Source organism: Salvelinus namaycush, chromosome 4, assembly GCF_016432855.1.
Source record: "Salvelinus namaycush isolate Seneca chromosome 4, SaNama_1.0, whole genome shotgun sequence".
NCBI lineage: Eukaryota > Metazoa > Chordata > Actinopteri > Salmoniformes > Salmonidae > Salvelinus > Salvelinus namaycush.
The window spans coordinates 75,430,983-75,453,069 of NC_052310.1; positions in this window are offsets into that span (position 1 = coordinate 75,430,983).

A 22,087-nucleotide genomic window follows, 5' to 3' on the forward strand; every position below is an offset into this window, starting at 1 on the left:
CCCCACCAGCCTGTCATTTTATCTTGCACTGTTTCATTCAGTTAGTTCACAGCGTTTCAGCAAGCCACAGCTGCAACTCATAGCCATGCCCTTGTATTCATTCAGACAAGGTTACCCAAAGAGTTTGGTGCACTTTTGAGAACTTTTCCCTGGAGATGCTCTGTGACTTTGATACAGTAGTAAGTCACGTGTGGGGCTGACATATGGTCACCAGGCCTGTGGAATGGAGGGTGGAGTAGGGAGTATAGAGGATCCTTCAGTCTTTTGACTGAAGTGAATACAGCATCAGTTAGATACAGTTGAGAGCAAAGTAGACGGCCAAAACGGCAGCATATGTCTTGAGGATTGGGTTTCAAATGCTTTGACTTTCTCCCTGGTCCTTTGTGTTGGGGCGCTCCTCTCCCCTTTGTGTCTCAGGTTGGCTGGAGTGACGGCAGTTGAATGAACAGAAATCAGACACGGCTGGGCTCAACGACACATCACACTAGAGTGTGCACAGCACAACTCTCTCTCTCTCTCTCTGGGCATGGCCTTCCTTGGGGAAATATACCTGAGGTCTATACCCCTGAGAGCCATACCTACATGAACATAACGGAAAACAACAGTAGATAGGCTTTGAATGATACTTTCCATTGGGAGAGACTTAACATGTCTTAAAGTAACTGCCCAGTGAAAATCATACTTTTAAAGTTCATCATCTGTTAACGCATACCCAAATAATATTGTTGACTCATCCTATGCATGTATTTGTGGCCAAATCATACATTTGAGAAAAACACTCAAACCCCACCTCAAACTTGTATCTCAAACCGACCTTTTAAAAAATGCTTGCTTTTTCCTCATAGAACATGATGTCAACTCCCTGAGGAAGATGAGCTGGCCAATCAGCGGCCTAGAGGAAGATGAGCTGGCCAATCAGGGGTCTACTTGCATGAATATTTTTAAATACTATTATACGCCCACACCATTCTGTTGTTGGGGTACGCCTACACCATTCCAACACAGAAAAGCTGATTTTTAACATACTTAATTACCTTTTTTTTTTTTTAAAGGAAACCTACTTCACTCATATTGGAAGTAATTATAAATCATAATTTGTAGAAATCTGGAAACACTGGGCAGTTACTTTCATATCACTTAATGTTAGATCATATTGAAAGCAGAATTATTTTGATGATTGAAATATAGATATTGACATCTCCTAAAAGCAGTTTGGGATTAAGACACATTTGGTTCTGCACAAAATTGTTAGGTTGTTACTTTACAAAAATGTTTATTGTCTTCAAAACCGTTTTCACTGACAAAAGTTGCTCTAGGTAACATGCAGTAGCAAAGACATTCCTATGTACTAGAAACAGGAAATGTTTGTACACAGGGTTATTTCACTGAATGGCCCCATCACCCTGGCAACAGGATCACTCCATCAGTTCAGCCAACAGATGGTTGGTGTGCAACAAGCAGCATATGTTCCAATACGCACCGGCTATTGCTACAGATGGAGAGTGAGGAGGAGGCTGGCACTGAAACATAACCTGACATTTCCTCCTCATTTCGTGCTGCATTGTTATACTCCACAATGTGAGATTAGCCATAAGAGGTAAATAGCACTGGATGCAAATTAGTGACAGTCCATTGCATTTTCCTCCTTTAAGACAGAACCAAACTGGGTTTGACGACTGGCTGTATATCACTAGGATATACAGGATGGGAAAAAGGATGAATGGTTTGCTCATGCTGACTTATATGTGTATAGTTCTCTACTGGCAGGGTTTTATAGCTCTGTAACAAGGGGAGGGAGGGTTTCATGGTACAAATGTAGGATCTTCATTTGATCACCCTATTGCAGAACCTTCCTTGTAGTGTAAACTTGTAGTGTATTTGAGGCTTGAAAAGGCTTCTGAAGCTTGTAATTTCCACTTTGAAATTTCAGACTTGATTATCCCTTGGGAAAAATGTATCAACCACTACAAATATGTCCATTCATTATAATCCATATAATTCACATTTCCTTTTGCTGCAGGATTATTTTCCAGCTGTAGCAAACTGGCTCAAATTAAGATCCTACATCTGTAGGGTGACTTTGGTCAAAGCAACAGGTGAGTTAGTTAACCAATTCCCATGGTTTGTTAAGAATGTCGTATTTTTTGTTTGTTTCTCGGTCACAATTTATGCACCACTGACATAAATGTAATTCAATGGCAGTAGGGTATCCTGTAAAATGATTGTTGTCACATTAACATCAACTAAACCATGCTTAGTGCTGTCAGTCTGACAGTACAGAACTGTTAAAAGAGCTGGTTTCAAGGTCCTCACTGTTATTACTCAAGCTATTTCTTACTACACTTCATACTTATCTCATCATATAAACTACTGGAGCTACCGGTAATCCTTTTTGTTTTCAATAATGTCTCTAAATGGCCCTAGATTCCAAAAACAAAAAAGATAATACTGAAAGCTATGCGCTATAGCGTTGGCGAGGGCATGGTACTGTTTACTTGACATGCACAAAGGCAGACTAACACTCACACTCACCTCAACCCACTAAACACATGCCAACATCCAGCCAGCACACTGCACTGTGCTCTGTTTGGTTAAGTTCTTTTTTTCTTCCTCTTTGGTTTTTAACTTAGTGGAAGTCCATGCACAAATACAGCATGAACAAATTTTCGGACCGGTTCCACACTTTTTACAGAAAAGTGTCTATAGTTTCAGTTGTAAATATCCTGGGTATAGTTGCTCACTTTGGCATGTATGTAACTATTGTAGTATTGTACAGCAGTCCTATCCCAGAAGCTACTGTGTTTCGACTCAAGTTATAGGCAGTCCTGAAGGGGCTTAATTATAGAAAACAGATTGGACATTCTATAATTATGATCATCACCACTATGAGTAAACATTTATTTTTACATGGTGATTGTTTATATTTACTAAACATAAACCCACTAAATGTTAAATTCAAGCCACAACTAACGGCTACTTGTAATCAACACCGTGATAATGACGAGAGTAGCCAACCAACTGCAGTAAAGGCCCATTCACAGTTTTTGGCACATGCTACTATCTTCACTATCCCCACCCCCCTCTCTTCCCACACCCAACCGCCAAAACACAAAGCCAAACTGAAAATAGCAGTGTGCAGGCTTTCATTTCTTTGGGTACGGCACAGTCTCGGGGCTCAGGGATGGTTGGCTGTGCCGCCGCGCCTGCAGGCCCCACCCATCCCTCTGTACCACAGAGGAAACAGAGATGATAGTGTGCCAAGTCATCTGGTTCCTGTGGCAGAGACCTGCCGCTCTTCCCCTCCCCCTGCCTCTCCCCCAGCCTGCCACACAACAGACAACTTGCTCCCTGTTATGGTCATGAGGATGGGTGCGACCCGCCCCTGTCGCACAGTCAGCCACCGTAGCCCCCTCGCAGCACCTCCAGTTCTTGCCCACTTGGCCTTGACAACGACCACAACGACTCTGGGGCAGAGAGACTATATTTACCATTAGGGCACACGAAGCCATGCCACAATTAAATGGCTAATTGGGAACTGTGAAACTCAAAAGAGAAGTGTTGCTGCTGCAGCTCCCTTGCTTCAATCTAGGCTGCTTTTCAACTTACATACCACATATATGCTTCATTTAGCATTGTGTATGCGGGCCATATTTAAAGACCTTGGTACCAAAGTTAATCTTAGTTTGTTGATTTCATGTTGAATTCACATTAGTTGACAACTCAACCAAATGTAAATAAAAACTAAACGTTGAACTGACGTCTGTGCGCAGTGGGAGGCAGTGCAGTAGTGCTCTAACCAGCATAGTTTCCCTTCATGGTGACTTCACAGGACTTTCATTGTATATTGTCTAAAAGCCCATCTATCTCAGTATCATACACAAACCCATGACATCATCATCACTGTATCAACAACCTGGCCCTTTTCTCATCTCTTCTTTCTGTAGAAATCAATGGGATCTCTTTCCTGCTCAATCTATATGTTGCTCTGCCGCCAAGTTCAAGTCATCTGTTTATGTAGCTTTGTTTTTCATTCCAGCATGTGTTCCATTTTCTGCAGATAAACGGAAAGAGCTGTGGTTTGACCACTTGAGCTATGGAACTTTCTCCATATCCTATTTCCGCTTTGGTCCATTTTTTACGACGTCCCGTTGGAAGAATGCTATACTGTATAACTTCACTGACAAAGTACAGGCATCAGTCCTCCTCTTTAGATGGATACAGATGATAAGAGGAACCACATACACCTGATGCAATAGGAACAAGATGAGGTGTTACCACACATTGATGAAGACCTTGCATGTGCTAGATATTCAGACCTAGCCCCTATTCTAAAAAGGTAACAATTTACTTTCACAGAATACTTAACCTTTTAAACTGGGCTATATGGATAGGGCTAAATTGAAATGTTTCTTACAGAAGAAATATGGAAAGAATATTCATAAAGATAATAGCAATTAAAAGTTAACCGTTTGGAGATTATGGGAAAATGATTAGACTAAAGGTGAGAACACAGTTCACCTGACACAAGACTGAATCCAAACATTACACTGTTGATTTGATGTGCATTTTATATTTACTGTACTATTCGCCGCATTTGTTGATAACGAAATACATTTAGTAACATAAGAATATTCCTGGAAAATGTGGGGTAGATAAGACCAAAGGCAAGTCAGTTAAGAACAAATTCTTATTTACAATGAAGGCCTACCTCGTCCAAACCCAGACGACGCTGGGCCAATTGTGCCCTGCCCAATGGGATTCCCAATCACGCCCAGTTGTGATACAGCCTGGAATCAAACCAGGGTCTGTAGTGATGCCTCTAGAACTGAGATACAGTGCCTTAGACTGCTGCGCCACTAGGGATGAGAGGACTAACTGGTGTCTCCAAGTGGCCACACACCTCTCCAATGTGCACAATTCCTAAGTAATTTCAATGCACTTTTATGACTCAGAGTCTTCAACTAAAAGGTGCTTTTTTTTTTAGCTCTCCTGGCTGTGCCGTTGAGGAACTAGAGCAAGCACACTTGTGGTTGTTTTGTTTGGAACACAGCCCTGCATCCCCGCCGTCACACAATTACTGTTGCTGTTAACGCAATCCAAAAACGGTCCATTACAAATCACAATCTGGGTCAGATGGGCATCATTTGAAAGTCTCTTCTTGTAACGTTCGTCGTCTGTAGAAAGAGAGGAGGACCAAGATGCAGCGTGGTAAGTATCCATTTTAATAGAATACGTTAAACAAACAAACAAAATAACGATAAACGAGAATAACACGAAACGAAACAGTTCTGTCTGGTGCAGACACACAAAGACTGAAAATAACCACCCACAAAACCCAACAGAAAACAGGCTAACTAAATATGGTTCCCAATCAGGGACAACGATTGACAGCTGCCTCTGATTGAGAACCATATCAGGCCAAACACAGAAAACCAACACAGAAATAGAAAACATAGATTACCCACCCAACTCACGCCCTGACCACACTAAAACAAAGAAAATACAAAAGAACTAGGGTCAGAATGTGACAGTTCTATTGTCGACATGACTAGATAAGTTATAATATACGATACTACAGTGTTAGGCTTTCACAATGCAATTCAGGGAAACGGATCATCATTTTGGTGTGCATAGGGGTCATGAGTGCATTCAGGTGCTTCTGCTGCAGCAAATTTCCTTCACAACAGACAAACATTCTGTTCAGAACAACCGAGGGTATGTCGCCATGCCGTCTTGTAACTGTACATCAAACATGGTGATCATAAACGTTGACACTCTAGGTTATATGACATGAGTTTTATGATATGGAAATTACTGCTGCTGTACACACCTTTTCTATTCATATTCTGTCCATACTGTCTATACACACCATCCTATATAACTACTGCTGTACACACCTTTTCTATTCATATTCTGTCCATACTGTCTATATACACCATCCTATATAACTACTGCTGTACACACCTTTTCTATTCATATTCTGTCCATACTGTCTATACACACCATCCTATATAACTACTGCTGTACACACCTTTTCTATTCATATTCTGTCCATACTGTCTATACACACCATTCTATATAACTACTGCTGTACACACCTTTTCTATTCATATTCTGTCCATACTGTCTATACACACCATTCTATATAACTACTGCTGTGCACACCTTTTCTATTCATATTCTGTCCATACTGTCTATACACACCATTCTATATAACTACTGCTGTGCACACCTTTTCTGTTCATATACTGTCCATACTGTCTATTATATCTATATATATATTTATATTCCGTCTCGTTCTGATATTTCCTAATTTCTTTCTTTCTTTCTGGATTAAGTGTGTATTGCATTTTTTTGTATTGCTAGGTATTACTGCACTGTTGCAGCTAGAACCACAAGCATTAGGTATTACTGCACTGTTGCAGCTAGAAACACAAGCATTGGGTATTACTGCACTGTTGCAGCTACAAACACAAGCATTAGGTATTACTGCACTGTTGCAGCTAGAAACACAAGCATTAGGTATTACTGCACTGTTGCAGCTACAAACACAAGCATTAGGTATTACTGCACTGTTGCAGCTAGAACCACAAGCATTAGGTATTACTGCACTGTTGCAGCTAGAAACACAAGCATTAGGTTTTACTGCACTGTTGCAGCTAGAAACACAAGCATTAGGTATTACTGCACTGTTGCAGCTAGAAACACAAGCATTAGGTATTACTGCACTGTTGCAGCTAGAAACACAAGCATTAGGTATTACTGCACTGTTGCAGCTACAAACACAAGCATTAGGTATTACTGCACTGTTGCAGCTAGAAACACAAGCATTAAGTATTACTGCACTGTTGCAGCTACAAACACAAGCATTAGGTATTACTGCACTGTTGCAGCTACAAACACAAGCATTAGGTATTACTGCACTGTCGCAGCTAGAAAGCATTAGGTATTACTGCACTGTTGCAGCTACAAACACAAGCATTAGGTATTACTGCACTGTCGCAGCTAGAAACACAAGCATTAGGTATTACTGCACTGTTGCAGCTACAAACACAAGCATTAGGTATTACTGCACTGTTGCAGCTAGAAACACAAGCATTAGGTATTACTGCACTGTCGCAGCTAGAAACACAAGCATTAGGTATTACTGCACTGTTGCAGCTACAAACACAAGCATTAGGTATTACTGCACTGTTGCAGCTACAAACACAAGCATTAGGTATTACTGCACTGTTGCAGCTAGAAACACAAGCATTAGGTATTACTGCACTGTTGCAGCTAGAAACACAAGCATTAGGTATTACTGCACTGTTGCAGCTAGAAACACAAGCATTAGGTATTACTGCACTGTTGCAGCTACAAACACAAGCATTAGGTATTACTGCACTGTTGCAGCTAGAAACACAAGCATTAGGTATTACTGCACTGTTGCAGCTAGAACCACAAGCATTAGGTATTACTGCACTGTTGCAGCTACAAACACAAGCATTAGGTATTACTGCACTGTTGCAGCTAGAAACACAAGCATTAGGTATTACTGCACTGTTGCAGCTACAAACACAAGCATTAGGTATTACTGCACTGTTGCAGCTAGAAACACAAGCATTAGGTATTACTGCACTGTTGCAGCTACAAACACAAGCATTTCACTGCACCTGCAATAACATCTGCAAATCTGTGTACGTGACCAATAAACTTTGATTTGATCTGAAATGTGAAGTGCACATTTGGACTCACGGCTGTTAGGCTTGCTTGTAAGACATCAACGCTGTATTTATTATAATCTTCAACGTCTCACCTTTCAAAATACATAGAGTCCTCTTAATTTACAACATTTCCCTCACTCACACAACAAAAAATGTGCAAAAGTTGCCCAATAGCGGAAGGGATGGGGGAAACTTCTTGTCGCGCACGGTGCTCAAGCTCAGAACGGCTGTCAGTCAAAACCCATAAAGAGATGTGAAGAGGAGACCGTGAGCTCTGACATCATTATAGCATGTTACTGTACACTCACTGAGCTCTGATGTCATGTATTGCATGGGCTCCCGAGTGGCGCAGCGGTCTAAGTCACTGCATCTCAGTGCTAGAGGTGTCACTACAGACCCTGGTTTGATCTCGGGCTGTATCACAACCAGATGTGATTGGGAGTCCAATAGGGCGGTGCACAATTGGCCCAGCGTCGTCCGGGTTAGGGTAGGGTTTGGCAGGGGTAGGCCGTCATTGTAAAATAAGTATTTGTTCTTAACTGGCTTGCCAAGTTAAATAAAGGTAAAAAATATATACTTCTGTTTTACTATACAACCACTGCGTTCTGATGTAGGCATTTATCAGTGTCCAAATCTGCCATTTTCAACCCGTATCCGGTTACGAGTGTAAAGGGCTACAAAGTTAAATAAAGAACCTGATGGAGTCTATGACTCCAGTCAGGCAACATATGACATTCCTCTAATCGCCATGATTTGTTTTATCATTCACATCATTATCATTAACAGATTTCTCTCATTCACAACTAGCCTAATTGAAACCAACAACTACCCACTCCCTTTTTCTGTCTGGAAAGCTTTCCATGTTTCAATGGGCTGACAGACAATTGTATGACATGTGTGTTTGGATTGGTTCCAAACCACAAGGTCTGAAAGATAAGAGATCATCAGGGACTAATACGGCCTGGGCTGAATATTCATAACTGGCCGTGTTGGCATGCACCTCAGACAGAAAGAGAAGAGCAGCATGTATTGTCACTGAGCCATACATGGCGTACTTAGAGATAAAACTTTGGAACATAGCAAAAAAAGAAACGTCCCTTTTCAGGACCCTGTCTTTTAAAGATAATCTGTAAAAATCCAAATAACTTCACATATCTTCATTGTAAAGGGTTTAAACACTGTTTCCCATGCTTGTTCAATGAACCACAAACAATTAATGAACATGCACATGTGGAACGGTGGTTAAGACACTAACAGCTTACAGACGGTAGGCAATTAAGGTCACAGTTATGAAAACTTAGGACACGAAAGAGGCCTTTCTACTGACTCTGAAAAACACCAAAAGAAAGATGCCCAGGGTCCCTGCTCGTCTACGTGAACATGCCTTAGGCATGCTGCAAGGAGGCATGAGGACTGCAAATGTGGCCAGGGCAATAAATTGCAATGTCCGTACTGTGAGACGCCTAAGACAGCGCTACAGGGAGACAGGACGGACAGCTGACGTTCCTCGCAGTGGCAGACCACGTGTAACAACACATGCACAGGATCGGAACATCGGAACATCACACCGGCGGGACAGGTACAGAAAGGCAACAACAACTGCCCGAGTTACACCAGGAATGCGCAATCCCTCCATCAGTGCTCAGACTGTCAGCAATAGGCTGAGAAAGGTTGTACTGAGGGCTTGTAGACCTGTTGTAAGGCAGATCCTCACCAGACATCACCGGCAACAACGTCGCCTATGGGCACAAACCCACCGTCGCTGGACCAGACAGGACTGGTAAAAAGTGCTCTTCACTGACGAGTCGCGGTTTTGTCTCACCAGGGGTGATAGTCGGATTCACGTTTATCGTCAAAGGAATGAGCGTTACACCGAGCCCTGTACTCTGGAGCTGTCACGTTCCTGACCTTATTTCCTTTGTTTTGTCTTTATTTAGTTGGTCAGGACGTGAGCTGGGTGGGTATAGTCTATGTTCTATGTTTCTAGGTTAGGTTTGTCTTATTGGCCTGATATGGTTCTCAATCAGAGGCAGGTGTTTTACGTTGTCTCTGATTGGGAACCATATTTAGGTTGCCTGTTTTCACTATTGGTTTGTGGCTGATTGTTCCTGTTCGTGCGGTCATGTGTTCTATGTTCACTAGTTCAGGACTGTAGCTTCGTTGGTTTTCGTCTGTTTATTGTTTTTGTTCGTATTGAAAAAGTATTCCAATAAATATGGAAACGTACTACGCTGCGCTTTGGTCCTCCTCTCTTTCCACCGACGAAAGTCATTACAGAATCACCCACCACAAAAGGACCAAGCAGCGTGGTAACGGGCAGCAACAGCAGCAGCAGCAGCGGCCGAAATCTCAGCCCTCCTGGACATGGGAGGAGATTTTAAACGGAGAAGGACCCTGGGCACAGGCTGGGGAATATCGCCGCCCCAAAGCTGAGCTGGAGGGAGCGAAAGCTGAGCGGCGGCGATATGAGGAGGCAGCACGGCAGCGCGACAGGTACGAGAGGCAGCCCCAGATTTATTTTGGGGGGGGGCACACGGGGAGTGTGGCTAAGCCAGGTAGCAGACCTGAGCTCACTCCTCGTGCTTATTATAAGCAGCGCGTTACTGGTCAGGCACCGTGTTATGCGGTTAAGCGCACGGTGTCGCCAGTGCGTGCCCATAGCCCGGTGCACTATAGGGCAGCCCCCCGAAAGTGTCATGTGAGTGTGGGCATCCAGCCAGGGCGTGGTGTGCCTGCTCAGTGTGTCTGGTCTCCAGTACGCCGTTTCGGTCCAGGGTATCCTGCGCCGGCTCTGCGTGCTGGGTCTCCGGGGCGCTGGGAGGGTGCAGTGCGTCCTATGCCTGCGCTCCGCTCGTGCCGGGCAAATGTGGGAGTGGAGCCTAAGGGAGAGGTGCGTGTAGTAGGCACTAGATCTCCAGTGCTCACCCACAGCCCAGTTCAACCTGTGCCTGCACTCTGGAGGGGCCTGGCTAGAGTAGTATTCCAGCCTGGGGGAGTGGTGCCAAGGCTGCGCACCAGAGCTCCAGTGCTCCCCCACAGCCCGGTCCTTCAGGTGCCTCCTCCTAACACCAAGTCTCCTGTAGGTCTCCCCAGCCTGGTGGGTCCTGTGGCAGCCCCACGCACCAGGCTTTCTCTCCGTCTCCTCCCTACAGGTGTGGCCGTCTGCCCAGCGTCGCCTGCGCCGTCCATCTGCCCAGCGCCGTCTGAGCCGCCCGTCTGTCCTGAGCCGTCAGAGCCGCCCGTCTGTCCTGAGCCGTCAGAGCCGCCCGTCTGTCCTGAGCCGTCAGAGCCGCCCGTCTGTCCTAAGCCGCTAGAGCCGTCCGTCAGTCAGGAGCCGCTAGAGCCGTCCGTCAGTCAGGAGCCGCCAGAGCCGCCCGCCAGTCAGGAGCCGCCAGAGCCGCCAGCCAGCCAGGAGCTGCCAGAGCCGCCAGCCAGCCATGACCTGCCAGAGCCGTCAGTCAGTCCGGAGCTGCCCCTCAGTCCGGAGCTGCCCCTCAGTCCGGAGCTGCCCCTCCGTCCAGAGGCGCCCATCAGTCCAGTGGGGTTAATTTGGAGGGTCGCCGTTAAGAGGAGGCCACGGAAGCGGGGATTGACTCTGGTGGAGTGGGGGCCACGTCCAGCGCCAGAGCCGCCACCGTGGACAGATGCCCACCCAGACCCTCCCCTATAGGTTCAGGTTTTGCGGCCGGAGTCCGCACCTTGGGGGGGGGGGGGAGTACTGTCACGTTCCTGACCTTATTTCCTTTGTTTTGTCTTTATTTAGCTGGTCAGGACGTGAGCTGGGTGGGTATAGTCTATGTTCTATGTTTCTAGGTTAGGTTTGTCTTATTGGCCTGATATGGTTCTCAATCAGAGGCAGGTGTTTTACGTTGTCTCTGATTGGGAACCATATTTAGGTTGCCTGTTTTCACTATTGGTTTGTGGGTGATTGTTCCTGTTTGTGCGTTCATGTGTTCTATGTTCGCTAGTTCAGGACTGTAGCTTCGTTGGTTTTCGTCTGTTTATTGTTTTTGTTCGTATTGAAAAAGTATTCCAATAAATATGGAAACGTACCACGCTGCGCTTTGGTCCTCCTCTCTTTCCACCGACGAAAGTCATTACAGGAACGGGATCGATTTGGAGGTGGAGGGTCCGTCATGGTCTGGGGCGGTGTGTCAGCATCATCGGACTGAGATTGTTGTCATTGCAGGCAATCTCAACGCTGTGCGTTACAGGGAAGACATCTTCCTCCCTCATGTGGTACCCTTCCTACAGGCTCATCCTGACATGACCCTCCAGCATGACAATGCCACCAGCCATACTACTCGTTCTGTGCGTGATTTCCTGCAAGACAGGAATGTCAGTGTTCTGCCATGGCCAGCAAAGAGCCCGGATCTCAATCCCATTGAGCACGTCTGGGACCTGTTGGATCGGAGTGTGAGGACTAGGGCCATTCCCCCCAGAAATGTCTGGGAACTTGCAGGTGCCTTGGTGGAAGAGTGGGGTAACATCTCACAGCAAGAACTGACAAATCTGGTGCAGTCCATGAGGAGGAGATGCACTGCAGTACTTAATGCAGCTGGTGGCCACAGCAGATTCTGACTGTTACTTTTGATTTTAACCTCCCCCCCCCCCCCTTTGTTCAGGGAGACATAATTCCATTTCTGTTAGCCACATGTCTTGTTCAGTTTACGTCTCGGTTGTTGAATCTTGTTATGTTCAAACAAATATTTACACATGTTAAGATTGCTGAAAATAATCGCAGTTGACAGTGAGAGGACTTTTTTTTTTTGCTGAGTTTATTACCCATATGCTCTAAATAAACCCATTAGGATTATCAAGGCAAAGGGAGAAAAGCTTAACTGTTAACTATTTCAATGATTAGTATGTCCCTAATTATGTTTTTATTCTGGTTTGACCTCTGTGAACTTTGTCAGCACATTACTGATACATATGTGCGTTGGGGAGAGGGCCAGGAACTGTGGTGAATTGTTAAGAATAAGGGGCCCTGCTTGGCACCCCATGCATGTCATCCCCCATCTCGGATAGACCCAAACATTCTCTCCCCACGGGCAGCCCCGGAGATGCAAGCGATGCTCGCTGCTTAGCTGCCTTCTCTATGGGAATGTGGCAGCATTCTAAACACTGATAATGGTAGTGGAGTATGGCAGGTGGTTTACATAGCACTGATAATGGTAGTGGAGCATGGCAGGTGTTTTACATAGCACTGATAATGGTAGTGGAGCATGGCAGGTGGTTTCCATAACACTGATAATGGTAGTGGAGCATGGCAGGTGGTTTACATAACACTGATAATGGTAGTGGAGCATGGCAGGTGGTTTCCATAACACTGATAATGGTAGTGGAGCATGGCAGGTGGTTTACATAGCACTGATAATGGTAGTGGAGCATGGCAGGTGGTTTACATAGCACTGATAATGGTAGTGGAGCATGGCAAGTGGTTTACATAGCACTGATAATGGTAGTGGAGCATGGCAGGTGGTTTACATAGCACTGATAATGGTAGTGGAGCATGGCAGGTGGTTTACATAGCACTGATAATGGTAGTGGAGCATGGCAGGTGGTTTACATAGCACTGATAATGGTAGTGGAGCATGGCAGGTGGTTTACATAGCACTGATAATGGTAGTGGAGCATGGCAGGTGGTTTCCATAACACTGATAATGGTAGTGGAGCATGGCAGGTGGTTTACATAGCACTGATAATGGTAGTGGAGCATGGCAGGTGGTTTACATAGCACTGATAATGGTAGTGGAGCATGGCAGGTGGTTTCCATAACACTGATAATGGTAGTGGCGCATGGCAGGTGGTTTACATAACACTGATAATGGTAGTGGAGCATGGCAGGTGGTTTCCATAACACTGATAATGGTAGTGGAGCATGGCAGGTGGTTTCCATAACACTGATAATGGTAGTGGAGCATGGCAGGTGGTTTACATAGCACTGATAATGGTAGTGGAGCATGGCAGGTGGTTTCCATAACACTGATAATGGCAGTGGAGCATGGCAGGTGGTTTCCATAACACTGATAATGGCAGTGGAGCATGGCAGGTGGTTTCCATAACACTGAAAATGGTAGTGGAGCATGGCAGGTGGTTTCCATAACACTGATAATGGTAGTGGAGCATGGCAGGTGGTTTCCATAACACTGAAAATGGTAGTGGAGCATGGCAGGTGGTTTCCATAACACTGATAATGGTAGTGGAGCATGGCAGGTGGTTTCCATAACACTGATAATGGTAGTGGAGCATGGCAGGTGGTTTCCATAACACTGATAATGGTAGTGGAGCATGGCAGGTGGTTTCCATAACACTGATAATGGTAGTGGAGCATGGCAGGTGGTTTCCATAACACTGATAATGGTAGTGGAGCATGGCAGGTGGTTTCCATAACACTGAAAATGGTAGTGGAGCATGGCAGGTGGTTTCCATAACACTGATAAAGATAGTGGAGCATGGCAGGTGGTTTCCATAACACTGATAAAGATAGTGGAGCATGGCAGGTGATTTCCATGGTGTTCGATGTTCCCCTTGTTCAGAGCTTATGACTTTTTTCAAAATGATGACATACTCAATCACATCTGCATGAATAATAATTATGATAATGACATAGTAAATTACATAGGATCGTTTTTATATTTTAAAGTGACACTTTGAATAAATACGTCAACAAAGTCAAGTCAACTCTCACGTATATTTGGAGTTTGCTCTGATTCAGAGTAACTTAAGCCAAGGGAATTGTATCTGCTCCCTCAGGTCCTCTTTCACCTCTTACAATCCCTCACCTCCAACAGTTAAAAAAAGAGAACCTACTCAACAAGAGCCCTTCTTCCTATCCGTGTGACCAATATCCTCTCCTATTGCAATCCTATTGAAACCAATGTCTCATATTGTTACTTTACAGGAGCTATATTTCTCCAATCCAACTGATAGTGAAGTTATGGTAAAACAAGTCAGTCTAATCTTAGACGTATCCCCTGTGTGTTGGGCTGGGCTGGTCAACAACAACAGGACAATTCTGTAAGAGGGTCCAGACAAAGCATGATGGATGTAACACATTTCACCGGAGCGGAGGCCCTCCGCTGTCCCTTCAACACTGACCGTCAGGTGAAATCAGGATGGGGATTCTGCCACCTACAATAAAAACAGTGCGGGAAATAAATCATAATTGTTTTCAAGGCAATTCTGAATGAATGAATGCAGCTTGCACATGTAACAGTATAAGAAATGTTGACACTCACCTAGGGGCCAGGTGGTATCTCACCTAGGGGTCAGGAGGTGTCTCACCTAGGGGGTCAGGTGGTGTCTCACCTAGGGGCCAGGTGGTATCTCACCTAGGGTCCAGGGGGTATCTCACCTAGGGTCCAGGGGGTATCTCACCTGGGGGCCAGGTGGTGTCTCACCTAGGGGCCAGGTGTTATCTCACCTAGTGGCCAGGTGGTGTCTCAGCTAGGGGCCAGGTGGTGTCTCACCTAGGGGCCAGGTGGTGTCTCACCTAGGGGCCAGGTGTTGTCTCACCTAGGGGCCAGGTGGTGTCTCACCTAGGGGCCAGGTGGTATCTCACCTAGGGTCCAGGGGGTATCTCACCTGGGGGCCAGGTGGTGTCTCACCTAGGGGCCAGGTGTTATCTCACCTAGTGGCCAGGTGGTGTCTCAGCTAGGGGCCAGGTGGTGTCTCACCTAGGGTCCAGGTGGTGTCTCACCTAGGGGCCAGGTGGTGTCTCACCTAGGGGCCAGGTGTTGTCTCACCTAGGGGCCAGGTGGTGTCTGACCTAGGGGCCAGGTTGTATCTCACCTAGGGGCCAGGTGGTGTCTAGCCTACTGGCCAGGTGGTGTCTCTGTCACGAATCCCGCTTCCTGAGTCTGGGTTTGCCTGTGTGTCTGTCCTGGAGTGTGTTTCAGGTGTCCTGGAACGCACCCTGTCTGGTTGCCGGGCGAATTAGCTCATTGGGAGATTGATTTCACCCGCACCTGTTTCCCGTCAGTAATCTGCACACCTGTCCTGATCATCATCTCTACCCTTCAAAAGCTCTGACCTGACTTCCATTCCCTGCCGGATCGTTAGCCATGAACAGTATGTTGTGCCTGAGTACCAGACTCCAGTTGGATAGAATTTGTTTTGTTGTTTTCATTTACGTATTGCTTGCCTTGAACTTACCTCCGTTTGTTTTGTCTTCAGTTACTCACCTGGATCATTCACTCCATTCCCGCCTGGTTGACAGAGGATTCTGCTACTACATTGGATTCACCTATTTCCTCTCATCTACTCACCACCGCTGCCCGCTACGCCATCTGGATATATCTACCTTTTCACATTTCACTGTAAATAAATACTCACCTTCTTCCTACGCTCCTTGTCCTGGTCTGCTTCTGGGTTCGATCTTGAAAGATCGTGACAGAACGATCCGGCCTGTAATGAACCCAGCGGACCTGGACTCCGTTTGCCATGCCATTACCCTGCAGGAGAAGAAATTGGGACAACACAATACGGCGCTACAGGAGATAGCGAGTTCGATCCAGAATTTATCTGCTAGCTTGACACAAGTCCAGGATCAGCTCAGTTTGCAGGTGATTCATTCACCACCGGTTTCACCCATCTCACCTGCCGTGTCTGAAGCGGTTCCATTTCGTGAACCCAAGGTACCGACGCCTGATAAATATGAAGGGGATTTGGGAAAATGCCGTTCGTTTCTTATGCAGTGTGGGTTAGTGTTTGATCTACAGCCCCATTCTTACGCCACTGACAAGGCTAGGATAGCCTTGGTTATTGAACTGTTGCGTGGAAGAGCTCTGGAATGGGCTTCAGCCGTTTGGGAACGACAGGGAACCTGCACGGCTTCATATCAGGAGTTCACGGGAGAGATGAGGAAGCTTTTTGATCATCCAGTCCGAGGTAAGGACGCAGCTAAACGTTTGTTCTCTCTTCGCCAAGGAGATCGCAGTGTGGCAGATTTTATGATTGAGTTCAGGACATTGGCTGTGGAGAGTGGTTGGAATGAGTCACTACAAGTGGTTTTTTACAAGGGGTTGTCAGATGAACTTAAGGATGAGCTGATTTCTTATCCAGAGCCTAGTGACTTAGACAGCTTGGTCGCTTTATCTATTCGGGTTGATAATAGAGTCCGAGAGAGAAGGAGGGAGAAGCAGTGGGGTCTATCCAATCAATCTGTAACTCGGTTACCATTCGGTTCAGGAGGTGAACCAGGACGTATTGATCGTTATTCTCCACACGGGATTAGTGGAGGAGTCTTGCCACCAGATTCTGAACCAATGCAAGTGGGGCGACACGGGCTAACTAAGGAGGAGCGCCAACGTAGACGTGAGACCAATAGCTCTTTCTACTGTGGTAGATCGGGACATTACAACTCCGCTTGTCCACAGCGCCCGTTAAACTGCCCGGCTCGCTAAATTTGGGAGGAATTTTAGCGAGCCAGTTTCAATCTCTCAAGGATCTTGTCAGACCCCGTTTTCCTGCGACCCTTATGAATAAGGATCAGAGTTTTGACCTGAACGCTTTTATCGATTCAGGTGCCGATGGCAACTTTATGGATGCCGACTTGGTGGAACAGCTGGGGCTTTCCAAGGAGCAATTGCCGGAAGCCATTGAAGCAACCACTCTGAACGGCAGTAGTCTGGCACGGATCACTATGAGGACTGAACCGGTTAAGATGTTGGTGTCGGGAAATCATTCAGAGTTTATCTCTTTCTTCATTTTGTCCTCGCCCCATGTTCCTCTGGTTCTTGGTTACCCCTGGCTGAAGGAACACAATCCCTCGTTTGATTGGGTGACAGGGAAGGTAACTAGTTGGAACATTGAGTGTCATGCTAACTGCCTTAGGACTGCCTGTTCTCCTGCTGTTTCCAGTCAGGTCAGTGACTCTGCTCCTCCTGATTTGTCCCTGGTTCCAGAAACATATCACGAGTTGGGTGAGGTATTCAGTAAACAGAAGGCTCTGTCTCTTCCTCCCCACCGACCTTATGATTGTGCGATTAATCTGTTTCCTGGATCTGCCTTTCCCAAGGGACGGTTATACAGTATCTCTCGACCGGAACGTGAGGCCTTGGAGACCTACATCAAGGAGTCTCTAGCTACAGGTCTCATTCGGCCATCGTCATCACCTTTGGGAGCAGGATTTTTTTTTGTGAGCAAGAAGGATGGTTCTCTTCGACCGTGTATTGATTATCGGGGTTTGAATGAGATTACGGTTAAGAACAAGTATCCCCTGCCCTTGATGAGCTCGGCTTTCGATTCCTTACAGGGTGCTACGGTTTTTACGAAGCTTGATTTACGTAATGCTTATCATTTGGTTCGGATCAAGGAGGGGGACGAGTGGTTGACTGGGTTCAATACTCCGATGGGACATTTTGAGTACCAGGTGATGCCGTTTGGACTGACCAACGCTCCGGCGGTGTTCCAAAGTATGGTGAATGACGTTTTGAGAGATATGATTGGTATTTTTGTGTTCGTTTACCTGGATGATATCCTCATCTTCTCAAAGGAGCTTTCTAGCCACGTTCTGCATGTCAAGCAGGTCCTGCAGCGGTTATTGGAGAACCGTCTGTTCGTGAAGGCGGAGAAGTGTGATTTTCACGCCCATACAACGTCCTTCCTCGGGTACATCATATCCAGGGGAGAGATCAAGATGGACCAAGAGAAGGTTCGGGCGGTTCGGGATTGGGTCCAGCCCGGTACAAGATTGCAGCTCCAGAGATTCCTGGGGTTTGCGAATTTTTATCGGAGGTTTATCCGTGACTACAGCCGGGTGGCTGCACCTTTAACTGCCCTGACGTCTTGCACCAGAAAGTTCTGTTGGACTCCTGAGGCAGACCGAGCATTTCTGGACTTGAAGAGCCGATTCACCAACGCCCCGATTCTCTCTCAACCTGACACTTCCCGTCAGTTCGTTGTGGAAGTGGATGCTTCTGATGTGGGTGTGGGCGCCATCCTGTCCCAGCGTAGCTCCACTGACGGTAAACTCCATCCCTGCGCGTTCTACTCTGGTCGTCTTTCTCCAGCTGAAAGAAACTACGATGTGGGTAACCGGGAGCTTCTCGCTGTGAAGCTTGCCTTGGAGGAGTGGCGGCACTGGTTGGAGGGAGCGGAGCAACCGTTTGTGGTCTGGACTGACCACAAGAATCTGGCTTACGTACAATCGGCTAAACGTCTCAACGCCCGTCAGGCTAGGTGGGCCTTGTTTTTTGGACGTTTCAATTTTTCCCTGACGTTCCGACCTGGGTCTAAGAACGGGAAGGCGGACGCCCTGTCCCGGATGTTCTCTAAGACGGAGGAGAGTGGGGTCAAGACTGAGACGATTCTTCCCCAGAATGTTGTCGTGGGAGCCGTTACATGGAGGATAGAGGAGGATGTGATGGCGGCCCTTCGGACGCAGCCCGGCCCCGGTAACGGTCCACCCGGTCGGTTGTTCGTACCCGAGTCGGTCCGTTCTGCTGTCCTTCAGTGGTCCCACGCCAGCAAGATAGCTTGTCACCCTGGCGTTGCTCGGACTATGGCACTACTGCGCAGACGTTTTTGGTGGCCTGCCATGGGAGAAGATACCCGGAGGTTTGTTGCCGCATGTCCTGTTTGTGCCCAGAACAAGAGTACCAATCGGCCCAGCTCTGGGCTTCTTCACCCCCTACCTATTCCTCGGCGACCTTGGTCGCATCTGGCCCTGGATTTTGTCACGGGATTGCCCCCTTCTGTTGGGAACACGGTCATTCTGACCATTGTGGACAGATTCAGCAAGTTTGCTCATTTTGTTCCTCTCTCCAAGCTTCCATCGGCTACGGAGACGTCCGAGATCCTGGTCAGGGAGGTTTTCAGGGTTCACGGATTGCCCAGTGACATTGTGTCTGACCGTGGTCCTCAGTTTACCTCTGCTGTCTGGAAATCCTTCTGTTTGGCCATTGGAGCTACAGTCAGTCTCACTTCTGGATTTCACCCACAATCTAATGGTCAAGCGGAGAGAGCCAACCAGAAGATGGAGTCCACGCTGCGTTGTCTTGTCTCCTCTGATCCCACCTCTTGGTCATCTCAATTACCCTGGGTTGAGTATGCCCATAATACCCTTCCTTCATCTGCCACTGGGATGTCCCCCTTCCAATGCCTTTACGGATACCAACCTCCTTTGTTTCCTTCTCAGGAGAGGGATCTCTCGGTTCCCTCTGTCCAGACCCATATTCGTCGTTGCCACCGGACCTGGCATCGGGCCAGGAAGGCTCTCCTTAGAGTTTCTGACCGGTATCAGATACAGGCGAACCGTCGCCGTATTCCTGCCCCAGCTTATACGGTTGGAGATAAGGTTTGGTTGGCTACACGGGATCTTCCTCTACGGACGGAGTCAAGGAAGTTGTCACCTAAGTTCATTGGTCCGTTTGTAGTGGAGAGAATCATAAATCCTGTGGTGGTTCGACTCAAGTTGCCTGCAACACTTAGAGTGCATCCCACTTTTCATGTCTCCTGTCTCAAGCCGGTTCACCTCAGTCCTCTGTTGCCTCCTCCTCCTCGTCCTCCTCCTCCTCGGATGATCGGAGGTGGTCCTGTCTACACGGTGCGCCGCATCATGGACTCCAGACGGCGGGGTCGAGGGTACCAGTTTCTAGTGGACTGGGAAGGATATGGTCCAGAGGAGAGGAGTTGGATTCCTCGGCGACAGATTCTGGATGACGACCTGATTCGTGACTTCTACCGCCTCCATCCTGGCGCTCCAGGTAGTCCGCCCGGTGGCGTTCGTCGGAGGGGGGGTACTGTCACGAATCCCGCTTCCTGAGTCTGGGTTTGCCTGTGTGTCTGTCCTGGAGTGTGTTTCAGGTGTCCTGGAACGCACCCTGTCTGGTTGCCGGGCGAATTAGCTCATTGGGAGATTGATTTCACCCTCACCTGTTTCCCGTCAGTAATCTGCACACCTGTCCTGATCATCATCTCTACCCTTCAAAAGCTCTGACCTGACTTCCATTCCCTGCCGGATCGTTAGCCATGAACAGTATGTTGTGCCTGAGTACCAGACTCCAGTTGGATAGAATTTGTTTTGTTGTTTTCATTTACGTATTGCTTGCCTTGAACTTACCTCCGTTTGTTTTGTCTTCAGTTACTCACCTGGATCATTCACTCCATTCCCGCCTGGTTGACAGAGGATTCTGCTACTACATTGGATTCACCTATTTCCTCTCATCTACTCACCACCGCTGCCCGCTACGCCATCTGGATATATCTACCTTTTCACATTTCACTGTAAATAAATACTCACCTTCTTCCTACGCTCCTTGTCCTGGTCTGCTTCTGGGTTCGATCTTGAAAGATCGTGACAGTCTCACCTAAGGGCCAGGTGTTGTCTCACCTAGGGGCCAGGTGTTGTCTCACCTAGGGGCCAGGTGGTGTCTCACCTAGGGGTCAGGTGGTATCTCAAATGGTGGCCAGGTGGTATCTCACCTGGGGGCCAGGTGGTGTCTCACCTAGGGGCCAGGTCATATCTCACCTGGTGGCCAGGTGGTATCTCACCTGGGGGCCAGGTGGTGTCTCACCTAGGGGCCAGGTGGTGTCTCACCTAGGGGCCAGGTGGTGTCTCACCTAGGGGCCAGGTTGTGTCTCACCTAGGGGCCAGGTTGTGTCTCACCTAGGGGCCAGGTGGTATCTCACCTAGGGGCCAGGTTGTATCTCACCTAGGGGCCAGGTGGTGTCTAGCCTACTGGCCAGGTGTTGTCTCACCTAGGGGCCAGGTGTTGTCTCACCTAGGGGCCAGGTGGTGTCTAACCTAGGGGCCAGGTGTTGTCTCATCTAGGGGCCAGGTGGTATCTCACCTAGGGGCCAGGTGGTGTCTCACCAAGGGGCTAGGTGATGTCTCACCTAGGGGCCAGATGGTATCTCACCTAGGGTCCAGGGGGTATCTCACCTGCGGGGCCAAGTGGTGTCTCACCTAGGGGCCAGGTGGTATCTCAAATGGTGGCCAGGTGGTATCTCACCTGGGGGCCAGGTGGTGTCTCACCTAGGGGCCAGGTCATATCTCACCTGGTGGCCAGGTGGTATCTCACCTGGGGCCAGGTGGTGTCTCACCTAGGGGACAGGTAGTGTCTCACCTAGGGGCCAGGTGGTGTCTCACCTAGGGGCCAGGTGGTATCTCACCTAGGGGCCAGGTGGTATCTCTGTCTGTTTGGATGTCTTGATCTTGGTCTGTTATGCTCTGTGAAAAATAGAAGATATGAATAATTAAGAATGATATTATATGATTAATTATGAATGATAGGACTATCATGAAAATCATGCTTGCATACAAGTTTTAAAAAACAGTTAAGGTTTTGGTCAGCTGGTTGAAAGTCATACCAACAACAGAATGGAATTAGGTTGCTACGGCTTTTTTGAATAAACCTCAATGGCACTCTGCCCTG